The following is a 14,981-nucleotide window of genomic DNA, read 5'->3' on the forward strand; positions in this document are numbered from 1 at the left end:
CCTTTTCCAACTCATCAAGGTGAATTACCTCTTCATCAGGGAAGTAAGTCTTCAAAGGCTCATATTCCTCATCCACTGGGTTCTCAGCCGAATAGTCGGCCAATGCCTGGGCTTTCATCGAAGTCCGAGTCACATAGATGATGCCAAATTTTATGAGCAAAATTTCCACTTTGCGAGCCTTCCTGTAGGCATAGGCTTCTGAAAGATATACTTTAATGGATCCAAACGAGAGATGAGGTAAGTAGTGTAAGATGACAAATAATGCTTCAACTTTTGTGCCACCCAAGTTAGGGCGCAACATGTCCTTTCCTGGTGAGTGTACTTAACCTCGTAAGATGTGAACTTCTTGCTAAGATAATAAATGGGCTGCTCTTTTTTGCCGGTGATATCATGCTGACCCAACACACAACCAAATGAATTATCCAAAACCGTCAAATACATAATCAAATGTCTCCTTAGTTCTGGTGGCATCAACACATGTGGGTTTGATAAATACCCCTTTATCTTATCAAATGCTTCTTGACACTCATTTGTCCACTTGACTGCATCATCATTCTTCAACAGTTTGAAGATAGGCTCACAAGTTGTTATAAGCTGAGCAATAAACCTACTGATGTAATACAACCTCCCTAATAGACTCATCACTTCAGTCTTATTCCTTGGAGGTGGCAATTCTTGGATAAATTTAATCTTTGACGGGTCCAATTCAATAGCTCGGCGGCTGACTATGAATCCCAACAATTATCCAGATGGCACACCGAATGCACATTTTGCAGGATTGAGCTTAAGATTGTACCTGCGAAGCCTTTGGAAGAACTTTCTCAAATCCTTGACATGGTCAAACTGCTTTCTAGACTTTATGGTCACATCATCCACATAAACCCCTATATCCTTGTGTATCATGTCGTGGAATATGGTTCTCATTGCCCTCATGTAAGTTGCCCCAGCATTTTTCAAACCGAAGGCATGATACTGTAGTAGTATGTTCCCCATGGCGTGATGAATGTTGTTTTCTCTGCATCTTCCTCATCCATTAGGATCTGATGATAGCCCGCATATCAATCCACAAAGGACCCAATCTTATGTTTGGCGCAATTGTCAATCAGAATGTGGATATTTGGTAGTGGAAAGTTGTCCTTAGGGCTCGCCTTGTTGAGATAACGGTAATCAACACGCACCCCGGTCTTGTCGTCCTTCTTTGGCACAGGTACTATATTGGCTAACCAAGTGGGATACCAAGTGCCCGAATGACCTTTGCCTCAAACTGCTTTGTGAACTCTTCTTTAATCTTTACACTCATGTCTATTTTACACTTCCTCAACTTTTGCTTGACAGGAGGGAATGCCGGGTCAGTGGGCAATTTATGAACCACCAAGTCAGTGCTTAAACCCGGCATATCATCATATGACCATGTAAAGACGTCTTTGTACTCAAGTAACGCTTTAAGTATCTCCTCCCTGAGTTGAGGTTCAAGATGGACACTTATCTTAGTCTCTCTGATATTATCTGGGTCCCCCAAATTGATTGCTTCTATATCACTCAGGTTAGACTTGGGTTTTTCTTCGAAATGGCTTAGTTCTTTACTAATCTCTTCAAAGCCCTCATCCTTATCATATTCTGATTCATCATCACATTCTCTCTTGAATTATTATCTTAGAATTGGATTGACTTTTAAGACTGGGTCGAAGATTCCTCTTGCATGTCATGTCATTGAAACCAGCATAGAAAGAACTGTACAAGGAAGAAAAGGAAAACAAAAATAAAACTATCAGGAAAGAAGAAAAAGGGAAATTGCATTTCATTAAAATTGAATGATAACAAGGTTTATACATCTAAACGGACGAAACATAGAATCTGAATTACAACTCTGGAATAATCCAGATAAACTGAAAGAAAATCAAAGCAAACTACTAAAACTCCTTACTGGTGGGGAGAAGAGTAGTTTCCCAATTGTTAATCTTTACACTGGGCCCAACAAATTGCACATCCGCCTTGCTAGAACCCTCTCCAGCTTCCACCATGTTTGCCTCGTCGAATAATTTCTCAAACCTTTCAAGCAATTCCTTATCAGGATCAACCACAGAACTGGGAACTATTGTTGCTGGGCGTTTCTTGGTGTCGGGCCTGACAAATGATCTGGAGAAATGTGGGATGGGCTTTGGGAGGACCCATGCCCTATGTTTCAACTTTCTGGCTTTTTTTTATGTCTACAACTGTGGGCTTGAACCCCAATCCAAATTTATCCAAGTTTTTAGGGAGGGACACCGGCTATACGATACCTTGCAGAGATGCACCCAAACCTTTGCCCGGTACAAAACCATTTTTCAACATTTCAACGGCTACTATGACTGATGCAGCAGCTACCCTCGGCGTTGGAATGCATTTCCCTTTTGGAATTTTCTCTACCGACACCATGTCAAAAACCTGATAAACCCATGGCCCCTTGTAGTCTTCAAACTCTGAACGGAACAATGGCATCACTGTGGGCACACAAATTATCCTCACCGTGCACAACAATTTCTTGTCTATCCCATTCAAACTTGACCATTTGATGCAGAGTAGACGGGACCGCTTTTGCAGCATGAATCCAGGGTCGACCTAACAGCATATTGTAAGAAACAACCATATCGAGCACCTGGAACTCCATGGTAAATTCAACTTACCCTATTGTAATCTCCAGCACTATGTCCCCGACTGAATCTTTCCCTCCACCGTCAAATCCCCGAACGCAGATACTGTTCTTGTGAATTCTTTCATCATCCACCTACAATTTGTTCAGAGTGGAGAGAGGGTAAATGTTCGCACTGGAACCATTGTCGACCAATACCCGGGTAACCATGGAATCTTCGCATTTCACCGTGAGATAGAGGGCTCTATTGTGCTCAGTACCCTCCACGGGCAACTCATCATCAGAAAAAGTGACTCTTTTTATCTCAAATATCTTGTTATCTATCTTTTCCAAGTGGTTTGCTGAGATTTTGTCAGGAACGTGGGCCTCATTCAGGATCTTCATCAAAGCCCGTCGGCGCTCGTACGAATGGATCAATAATGACAATAGTGAAATCTGAGCCGGTGTCTTCCTCAACTGCTCCACAATGGGATAGTCCTGCACTTTCATCTTTCTCAAGAATTCCTCTGCTTCTTCCTCGGTCACAGCTTTCTTCACTAGCACCGGGTTGTCTTTGGAGATCTTAGCTTTTCTTAACTCTTCGGGGCAAAGCGTCTCCCTGATCGAGTCAAACCATGGGTCTCACAAACTTCTTCTTTAACCTCTTTCCCCTTGTAAGTCACTGTCACTCGTTCATAATTCCACGGGACCGCCTTGTTGTTGACTATCGGTAATTGAGTTACCGACTTGATAATGACAGGGTCTGTACGGGCACCCTCCATACTTACAACGGGCTTGTTCGCCACTCCTGGCACAACCACTTTTGCTCTTTCTTGTTTTATTGCCACATCACTTGGGGTCCCTTTCTTGATTACTACAGATGGTTCACTATTTGCCCCGCTCAACCGAATCACTGATTTTTCACTTGGTGGATTTTCAACCGGCCTGACTTCACTAGACCGGATCATCATGACGGTCTGTGAAGGCTTCTTGGGCTCCCCTCCCCTATGCACTATCTCGATCATATTCGTCTCAAGATGGGTCGTCAATGGATTTTGGTTGATATTGGGTGCCTCTAGAGCTTGGACCTGAATCCAATTAGTATCAATGAGCTCTTGAATAGCTGTTTTTAATTGCTAGCACTTCTCTGTGTCGTGCCCCGGAGCGCTAGAACAATACTCGCAACTCTCAAAGTGATCAAGGTTCCTCGGGGAAGGATTGGAAGTTTTGGCTCGATCGGACTTAGCATATCCAATTGTCGCAACCTGTGGAACAAACTGGTATAGGATTCTCCCAATAGAGTGAAAGTTTTCTTCTTTTGCAATCTCTCATTCTTAAATGCTTTGTTGGGCTAGAAACCTGATCCAGGAGGGTTTCGGTAGGTGTTGCGACCAAAACACCCACGCAAGTGTATGCGATCGACAAGTAATATAGTAGTAAGTAAAGTATCGTTCCCACGAGGAATTGTGATCAACTTCTCGACTGATGTAGACTCAAACAATTATCAATTCAAGCTAAATTATCTCAAAATATATAAAGAACCAATTTACAACTTACTTAATAATTGCACAATAATTCAACACAAAATTACTACACCAATTTCACAATATTTTTATAACAATTTGGGTAAAGATATTCCAGGGTCATGGACTTGCTAGAGATCATGCTACTATTTTAGATTAAGATTGATTTATTGAATTATCTGGGTTATTAATTATAGGGTTAATAATATTCATAAGAATCTTTCGAGTTCTTATGCATCTATTCAAGTTAAATTAATACCTATATGTCTATGGTATTAATATTAACAAGAATGCATTTACAACTCCTATTTTTCAACCAAACAAGGCAATTAAGTATATGTCTATCTTAATTGCAAATCTTTCACCCGATGCCCAGGATTCGGATCTTGTTCTATTTGATTCTATATGCAACCAAGAATTTCCTTTGTCAAGTTTAACTCAAGATTCGTAAATAATATTTCACTGTAGCTACGCAGTAAAATAATTAGAAGCAGAATCAAATAAACAACCCATAACGATAGATTCAAGATCTTCAATCTAAGCTTCAAATAACATAATTATCTAATATCCATGACCCAAGAATACTAGAGTTTTTAGCTACTCATAATTATACAAAAATCAACAATAAAAGTTTTAAACATAATATTAACAAACAAATAGAAGAAAGTTTAGAAGAACTTTTTGAATCCTTGCTTCAAGATTGTAATCCTCTTCTTTTCTTCACTTCAAGATCGAGTCTTCCCTTCACTTTCTCTCTCTAAAATTATTTCTTCCTCTCAAAAAAACTCTAAAAACTGATCTTCCAATAATGGAGTCTTTGCTTTTTGTAAATTGAGTGGGATTAAGGAGGAATTCCAATTTTACCCCCAAATAATTGATTTCCCGGACAGGACTAGCGCGGGAGCGCATGACCAGCGCATGACCCGCGCTAGTGGGGTTTCTTTCTGTCCAAAACAATTGAACTAGCGCGGGAGCGCATGACCCGCGCTAGTGGGGTTTCTCTTGTTAAGATGTTGCTGCTCAACTTTTCGTCATTTGACTCCATTTTTCACTTGATTACCATCATAAATCCTCATTTGTTATTGAACTCCTGCGAGACATTAAAGTCATGATTAGAGCCAATTTTTGCATTATTTGAACATTTACAATAGTAAACCATCCTTAAGTTGAGCTAAAACATAGGCTATATTAAACAATTTAGCCTATTATCAACACCCCACACTTAGCTTATTGCTAGTCCTCGAGCAATCCATTATATTCTTTTTAAAGAATTCTTCACTCAACTATTTTCCCTCACACATTTCACCTAGAACATTGTACATATATTACGCCTAGCAGTGAACAATCCTAGCCTCAAAGTCAACTCTCAAGTGCCATGCAATATTTACACTTCCTCAAAGTACTCTACACAGAAATCAAGACTTGCTTCTCCGTCACGATTCATATTCCCTCACAATTACATCAACAAAAACTGAGTTTAATCCCCCACATTCAATTCATATATTCACATATATCAAGGAAATCACTCACTCTCACAAAAGAGGTCACATGCATGCAATTGGTACCATAAGCTTGCCCTTAATGTAAATCTCTACTAATGTAGGCTAGCTCAATCCAAAATCAATTAGGACTTTTTCATGGTTGTAATGTGGGCTAAGGGACGGGTAGGATGTATTTAGGAATAGTGACTCAACCCCTAAGCACTTTAACACATCACATGAGCAATTTTCAGCATAAATTCTTCAACCCACTTCTCATTTATACACAATATCATCCCACAAATACGCCCTTCTTCTTTAAGCACTCTATTAATTCATTCCCACTAGCTAGAGCAAAACACAATGTAATTTTTTTTTCTTGTCACTCAATTTCTGCTAGTGGTGTATTCGTTTACAACATAAGTGCACCTTTCATCCTTTTATTTGTTCCACTCAAAAGCCACCCCACACTTATTTCCTTCTTACTTCTTTTAGCGCTCTTCTCACAATTAAAGTGCTTTAAGAGGTAAAAGGATCAAAACACTGTCAATTAAGAACAACAGGGTATAGGCTTGTAATGCGGGTGCCAAACAAAAAGTCTGAAGGCTCAAAAGGGTTAACTAGGGACAAATTTTATTTGTAATAAGCAATTAAGCTCAAAAGGTCAAAGAAAGCCTAACATCATTTTTCAAACCAAGCATCACCTCAAATTTCGCTTCAACTCACATACCGGGCAAGTTCTAGACACAAGTACAATACATGGACTACACAAATACTCACCACACATGGCATATGATTCATTCTAGATCAGCTCATCAAGACACTCCATTACGAGCATTCAATTCAGTACAAACATACAAATTAAGGTATTTTCAGTGAGATTCAACAATTTAGACTAAGCGCTACACTCTAGGGTTTATTGTGTTCAGGTGTGTCAACGCTATGAGTTCACTTTTCTATAGCTTATAACTCTTTATTTTAGTCTACAAATAAATAAAATAAAATAAAAACAAAAATTTAAAACTACATATGCCTGGTTCAAGATAAACCCTTGGAAAAGAACCGCGACTTAAAGAAAAATCAAGGGGGAATTGTTATACTACCTAAAAATACAAAAAAATAAAAACAAAAATCTTTTTGTTGTTTTCTATGGGCTCAGTCCCTCAAGAACTCCTATCTAAAAGAATCTGTCATCGGGCCGCGACAATATAACTACTAAAAAAAATCTACTGAAAATGTTTAAGAACAGACAACAATTACTCCAACAATACTAAATCACCAAAACATTTAAAAACAAAAGTGAAATAGTCACGCAATCCCAAAACATTATATATTGTACCACACCACCAAAACATTTCAACAATCCAAAACAATTGAAACAACCTAAAAATCCATAATAATTACTACCATCCAAAACATTTAAGAACAGTTAAACATATGTTTAAGGGAATCCTCCACCCTACACTTAAAGTGAGACATGTCCCCATGTCTTTCATTATAAACAAGAGATTAAGCAAAGATACTTCCCCGAGGAGTCACTCTTGATCGGACACGGTTTCGGGATTCACGTTGTATGCCCGACCAATTGCACGAAGCCAACCCATGAGCCGGCTTTCCGTTTTCTTCTGCTGAACTTGTATTTCATCAACACGTCTCCCCAAAACTGTCACTGATGTTTTAATTTCAGTGATTTCCTGCTCTATGCAGTCTATCCTTTGTCCCTGACCAGCCCTAGACGGTCCTGCTGCATCAAAAGCTTGTGGTTGTGCAAGTTGTGCATCTTCTTCCATCTCCACATTGTCAGCTCCTTCTTGTTGCTCCTCTCCTTCCTCATCTTCACTATCATCAGAATCAACAGCAACCAATTCAGCTGGATGTACAACTTCCTTACCTGTGGTGACCATTTTAGCCGTGAAAGGATTGACTTTAGCTAGTCGTCCATCTGCAGCAAGATTGTTTGGTACATTGGCTCGAAGGCACAGTAGGGTGACAAGAGATGGGTAATACAACCCGTAGCGTTGAATTCTAACCCTCTGGAACATTTCTTTATGTTTCAACAATGGTACATCAAACCATGCCCTATTTATGAAACACCATATTAAGCAAGCTCGAGGGATGTTTACTTCAGTCAAATTCTTGGAAGGCAAGAGACGGCTGTTGATGAAGTACAACCAACATTTGGCCTCGAACTTCAGGGCATTAGCGCGGAACTTGTTCCCATATTTATACCATTGGATTTCTGCATCTGGGCGACAAATTATGTCGGTGAACGTGGACCATGGTATTAGCTTGTTGTTATATGCCTGTAACATATCTATGTAATCTTCCTCCACTGGGGGTAGCTTGTACACATCCCGAATTGTTTCTATAGATGCATTGACTTGTCTCTTTCGGACTGCAACATTGTAGTTATCATGTTCCGGAAGGTTGGCATAATATTCCCTCACTAGCATTACATTCGCCGTGATTGGCTCCCCGAAGAATATGTGAAGCCCACGCCTCCTCAACGCGTTTGCTCGGTTTGGACAATTAATAGCCAAAGCATTTGCATCCATTGCTTGTTCAGGTACTATTGTTTTCTCCTCCTTTTTGTTAAATCTGTCCTGTGCCTTGGCTGACACAAACTTTTGACTGTTGAATGGCCTAGTATCAACTGATTTTCTGGGCCGTCCACCAACATTTGCTGTAGCTGGGCGTTCGGATGAGGAACTGATGCTGAGCGTTTACGAGGGGCCATGATACCTGCAAGTAGTTTAGAGTTAGCCCTATTCAATTGGGTGACCAAACCGGGCTACTCAGACTTCACCACATAGTTGGTCACTTCACTTCCTCCAAAGAGGCATTTTTTCAAACACATTGTGAGCATGTTGAGTTTCAAGCTTTTTCCAACCCTATGTCACAATGTATTCACCATCAACCAACCCAATTACTACTTTACACCACCATATTCCTAACTTTTCACTTCCTCAACCAAACCAAACATCAAACATATGTTTAAATCTTCTATAAATGCTAAATTCTAATGTTAAATAAGAAAAATTTAAGAAACTATCCTAAAAATATACAATCTTGACAACCACATAATAATGTTACATAATAAAACTAAACAAGGAAACAATTGAAGACATTATACTAAATATAAGCAAGGAAATTGAAAATCAAACAAAAAATAGAAAAATAAAACTATGTTCACAAAAAAACGAAATAATCTGAAAAAATAAAAAAAAAATTACCTAATAAGAAGAAGATGAAGAAAACATACCTTATAGGAGATGGGGTATGGGGTGAATTAAGAGGTGGGGAGATTTTATGAAGAAGAAGAAGTGGGGTGTTGATGAAGAAGAAAAAGAATAAAAGAAAGAGTAGGGTTTTTCGGTTTTGGGGGGGGGGGGTATTATTAAGTTAAAGAAGTAAAACAAAACTTTTAAAACGAAGTTACCTGTGACTAGCGTGGGTCGTGCGCAAGTCATGCACTGCACTCCCGCGCTAATCACTGAAGGTCAGGCAGACTAAAACTTGATTAGCGCAGGCTATGCGCTAGCCATGCGCACCCGCGCTAATCACTGAACGTTTCTCCCTCTTTTTTTTTTCAATCTATATAGCCTCTCAAGAAGGCCAAGTTATAAATTCTCATTTACAAACTATATTTACACTACATTTGTGGGTTGCCTCCCACACAGCGCCTGATTTAATGTCGCGGCACGACGCCATATTGCATTATACATCAATTAAATCTACTGAGGTTTTGTGACGTTGAATGTCACCACCCTAATAGTGTTTAATTCGTTGCCCATTTACCAAGAACGTGCTTGTTGAATTAATGTTTCGCAATTCAACTGTTCCATGAGGAGTTACACTAACTACAACAAAAAGGCCTGCCCAACGGGACTTAAGCTTTCCAGGAAAAAGCTTTAGCCTTGAGTTGAACAAGAGAACTTCTTGACCCGGCTCAAACTCACGATGTTGGATGTGTTTGTCGTGCCACTTCTTGGTCTTTTCTTTATATAACTTGGCATTTTCATAAGCATGCAACCGAAACTCATCAAGTTCATTGAGTTGTAGCAGTCTTTTTTCTCCAGCTAAGTCCATATTCATATTTAGCTTTTTGATTGCCCAATAAGCTTTATGTTCTATCTCAACAGGCAAATGACATGCTTTTCCATAAACCAACCTGTATGGAGAAGTACCTATTGGAGTCTTGTATGCAGTTCGGTAAGCTTACAATGCATCTTCTAACTTACCGGACCAATCTTTCCTATTTGCGCTCACAGTTTTCTCCAAAATCTATTTTACCTCCCTGTTTGACACTTCAACTTGACCACTCGTTTGAGGGTGATATGCAGTAGCAACCTTGGGTCTCACACCATATTTTGCTAGAACATTTTTCAACAATTTATTGCAAAAGTGTGTTCCTCCATCACTTATCAACACCCTTGGAGTTCCAAAGCGTGTGAAAATGTGCTTCTTCACAAAACTTACCACTACCTTCGCATCATTAGTAGGAAGAGTAATGGCCTCAACCCACTTAGACACATAATCCACTGCAACCAAAATATATCTGTGCCCATTAGAATACGGAAATGGTCCCATGAAATCTATTCCCCAGACATCAAAAAGTTCTACTGCCAAAATATTTTGTAAAGGCATCTCGTGCTTCTTCTTGATCGTTCCGGTTCTTTGGCACCTATCACAATTTTTAACAAAAGCATGTGCATCTTTAAACAACTTTGGCCAGTAAAAACCTGATTGCAAAACCTTTTGTGCAGTTCTGTCTCCCCCATGATGACCTCTATAAAGAGAAGAATGACAGTCATGCAATATTTCATTCATCTCCTCCTCAGGGACACACCTTCTTACCAATTGATCTGCGCATTGCTTGTATAGAAAAGGCTCGTCCCACATGTAAAATGTCACATCATGTAAGAACATTCTTCTATGGTCAGCTGTGAATTCTGGTGGAGTCACCCCACTTGCAATGAACTTCACATAATCAGCATACCATGGGGTTTCATCTGAAGTGATGGCTAGCAAATGTTCGTCAGGGAATGTTTCTTTGATTGATTCTCCTTCAGTGACATGGCCTCTATTTTCCAGCCTGGATAAATGATCTGCTACCTGATTCTCTGTTCCCTTTCGATCTCGAATCTCCAAATCAAATTCCTGCAAAAGAAGAACCCATCGAATTAACCTTGGCTTGGCATCTTTCTTTGCAAATAAATACCTTATAGCTGAGTGATCTGTGTAAACTATGACTTTTGTCCCCACTAGATAGGATCTAAACTTATCAAATGCCCATACTACTGCGAGCAACTCTTTTTCAGTAACAGTGTAATTCATTTGAGATGAATTAAGAGTTCTACTCGCATAGTGAATGGAACAAAATATTTTCTCTTTCTGCTGCCCTAAAACAACTCCAATGGCTATATCACTTGCATCACACATCAATTCAAATGGAAGTTTCCAATCTGGAGAAATGATAATTGGTGCAGTAACTAATCTTTGTTTCAGCTCATCAAATGCTTTCAGACAAGCATCATCAAACTTGAAAGATGTATCTTTCTCAAGAAGCCTGCACAAAGGAGATGGGATTTTTGAAAAATCCTTGATGAAACGACGGTAAAAACCCGCATGGCCTAAGAAACTGCGAATGCCTCTAACTGATGTTGGTGGAGGTAATTTTTCAATTACTTCCACCTTTGCTTTATCCACGTGCAATCCATTCTTGGACACTTTATGCCCTAAGACTATGCCTTCTCGTACCATGAAATGACATTTTTCCTAATTTAGTACCAAATTTGTTTCTTCACACCTAGCAAGGACTTTATCAAGATTCATTAAACATTCATCAAAAGAACATCCAAATACAGAAAAATCATCCATAAATACTTCCACAAATCTTTCAACCATATCAGTGAAAATAGCCATCATACACCTTTGAAAAGTCGCAGGTGCATTGCAAAGACCAAATGGCATTCTTTTAAATGCATATGTCCCATAGGGGCATGTAAATGTGGTCTTTTCTTGGTCTTCTGGGGCTATAACAATTTGATTATATCCCGAGTAGCCATCCAAAAAATAGTATTATTCCTGCCCGGCTAATCTATCAAGCATTTGGTCAATAAAGGGAAGGGGAAAATGGTCTTTTCGGGTGGCATTATTCAATTTTCTATAATCTATGTAAATCCTCCACCCAGTAACAGTTCTAATGGGAATCAAATCATTATTTTCATTTGTCACTAGGGTCATTCCTCCTTTCTTTGGAACACATTGGACTAGACTTACCCATTTGCTATCAGATATTGGAAATACAATACCTGCATCAAGCCATTCAATCACTTCTTTTCTTACCACCTCTTTCATGTTCGGGTTTAGGCGGTGGTGTTGTTCTATGCTTGGCTTGTGCCCTTCCTCCATGAGAATTTTATGCATGCAAAAGCTGGACTAATACCTCTTATGTCAGCCATTGTCCACCAAATTGCTCTTTTATGCTCACGTAGTACTCTTAACAATTTCTCCTCCTGCAATTCAGACAAGTCAGCAGAAATAATAACAGGTAACGTTTCAGAACTACCAAAATAAGCATAATGAAGGTTAGAAGGTAAAGGCTTTAATTCCAATTTGGGAGCTTCTTCAACTGAGGGCTTCAGAGGAGGACCATCTGGCCTGTTCAAAGGTTCAAAGGGATTAAAACCTTTTATATATTCACATATTGCATTCAAAGTATGTTTCATCTCCTCAACCTCATCATTAATCTCCAAACTTTCAAACAACAAAATTGCTTTTTCTAAAGAATCCTGCAAATATACACTTGAGGTAACAATTTGTTCATCAATCTCCATGACAGATATCATAGACAATTCTTCATACTGCCGAGGAAGTTGAATTGCTTTATATACATTAAAAATAGCTTCCTCGTTGTCAACTCTCATGATCATTTTTCCTTCTCTTACTTTAATTATAGCATCACCTGTAGCCAAGAGAGGTCTTCCCAATATAATAGGAACTTTTTCATCGACCTGAAAATCCAAGATAATGAAATCAGCCGGGAAAATAAATTTCCCAATTTTCAGTAGCACATCTTCTATCACCCCTTCCGGGTAAGCTATGGACCTGTCTGCTAGTTGCAACATCACTGTGGTGGGTTTTGGATCTCCCAAACCCAATTGTTTGTACAAAGACAATGGCATCAAATTTATGCTTGCTCCTAAATCACAAAGTGCATGTCCTACATCAACATTGCCTATTCTCACAGGGATAGTAAAGCTGCCAGGGTCCTTAAGCTTTTGAGGAACCTTATTTTGGACCCTTGAAGTGCACTCTTCAGTAAGTGCAACTATTTCAAATTCAGTCAGTTTCCTCTTGTTAGCCACAATGTCTTTTATGTATTTGGCATATTTTGGAATATCACGAATCGCATCTACCAATGGAATATTCAACTGAATCTGACTCAACATAGAGAGAAATTTTTTGAACATGCGATCGTCATTCTTTTTCTGCAATCTTTGTGGAAAAGGTGATGGTGGCCTTGGAACATTCGCAGGTGCTGAAATTGTATCATCTTTCCTTACTTCCTGTGTTGCTTTGGGAATCAATTCACCCTCAGGTACAGGCTTGTCTTTTTTCTTCTTTGGAACTTCTTCTAATTCCCTTCCAGTTCTAAGTGTAATTGCACTAACTTGAGATTTTTCTCTGTATCACTTGGAAGAGCACCTGCAGGCCTAGTATTTTGATTTGCAGCTAGTTGTCCCAATTGTCTTTCAAGATTTCTAAAGTCCGTTTTGAGTTGTTGATTATCTTGCAACAATTTTTCCAACAAATCATTTGTACTTTCTTCTGCTTGTTGTGGCGGCCTTTGAGGTTGATTAAAATTTCCTTGGGGTCTATATTGATTCTGATTTGATTGATTTCCACCCCAAGAGAAATTAGGATGATTCCTCCAATTTGCATTGTAAGTGTTCCCATATTGTGCTTGTTGGTTCATCGGCCCTCTGCTTTGTTGCCCCACATAATAAATAGATTCAGGATTCGTTGGGCACATGTCACTTGTGTGATTATCGCCACACATTTCATAATAAACTGACATTTGTTGAACCTGCTGCATTGGTTGTGATGGTCCCATTGTCATTCTGGTCATTTGATTTGCCAATTTTGCTAAATGTGCTCTCATGGCGGAAATGTCATCCAGTTCAAGTAACCCTGCTTTCTATTTCATTGCTCTCCTTGGTTCTCCTTCACCTTGCCAATTATGATCATTAGCAGTAAAGTTATTCAGCAGAAGTTGTATTTCACTGTATGGTTTTGCCATTCAACTACCTCCACAAGCTGAATCAAGATTCATTTTGGAAGTTTCGTCTAATCCATCAACAAAAGTATGGCCCAATACTTCATCAGTTTGACAATGATGAGGACAATCCCGAAGTAGTTTCTTGTATCTTTCCCAAGCTTGGCGAAGAGTTTCACCATCCCGTTGTTGAAACCCAAGAATCTGACTCCGCAAAAACTTTGTCTTTTTGGTGGGGAAAAACTTGATTAGGAATTTCTTTGCTAAATCATCCCAATTGTGGATTGAATTAGCTGGCTCTTTTTGCAACCATTCTCTAGCATCCCCCAATAATAAAAAGGGAAATAAGGTCAGCCTGACATAATCCTTGGAAACATTTGGATAATTGTAAGTATCCGTTATTTCCAAAAAATTTTGAATGTGCCTTTGTGGGTCTTCATGAGATAGACCAACATATTGCCCAGTGGACTGTATCAACTGCACCATGTATTGTTTAAGATCTAAATGCCCGGTGATTTTAGGCTTCACAATGGCTTGAGTCATATTAGCAAGGTTTGGCCTTGCTGCTTCTATCACCGCACGTTCTTGATTACCTGCCATCACTGTTGGCTGTGGTTGAACTTGAATGTCCAACTCTTTTTCTGTTCTGTTTCTAGCTTCCCACTCCTTCCTTGTTCTATGAATTGTTCGTTCAATTTCAGGATCAAAAGGGAAGAGGTTGTTTGTGCTTCTACTCCTCCGCATTCAAGAGAAGAGCCTGCACAACACAAACAAAGTAGATGGAAAATTTAGGTTTTTATTAACAGCTAATAAAATCTTAAAACAGTCAAGTAGCTAATTTCAATTCCCCGGCAACGGCGCCATAAACTTGTTGCAACCAAAACACCTGCGCAAGTGTACGCGACTGACAAGTAATATAGTAGTAAGTAAAGTATCGTTCCCACGAGGAATTGTGATCAACTTCTCGACTGATGTAGACTCAAACAATTATCAATTCAAGCTAAATTATCACAAAATATATAAAGAACCAATTTACAATTTACTTAGTAATTAAACAATAATTCAATACAAAATTACTACACCAATTACAC

General features: G+C 39.1%; 1 protein-coding gene and 1 pseudogene across 1 annotated transcript in view; both read right to left on the reverse strand.

Moving 5' to 3' along the window:
• Positions 1-14,981, reverse strand: part of LOC104241381 (protein FLOWERING LOCUS T 1) — a 118,953-nt gene that overhangs the window by 94,249 nt on the left and 9,723 nt on the right.
• On the reverse strand, positions 9,378-13,728 carry LOC138891289 (uncharacterized; annotated as a pseudogene).

Source organism: Nicotiana sylvestris, chromosome 5 (assembly GCF_000393655.2).
Source record: "Nicotiana sylvestris chromosome 5, ASM39365v2, whole genome shotgun sequence".
Taxonomy (NCBI): domain Eukaryota; kingdom Viridiplantae; phylum Streptophyta; class Magnoliopsida; order Solanales; family Solanaceae; genus Nicotiana; species Nicotiana sylvestris.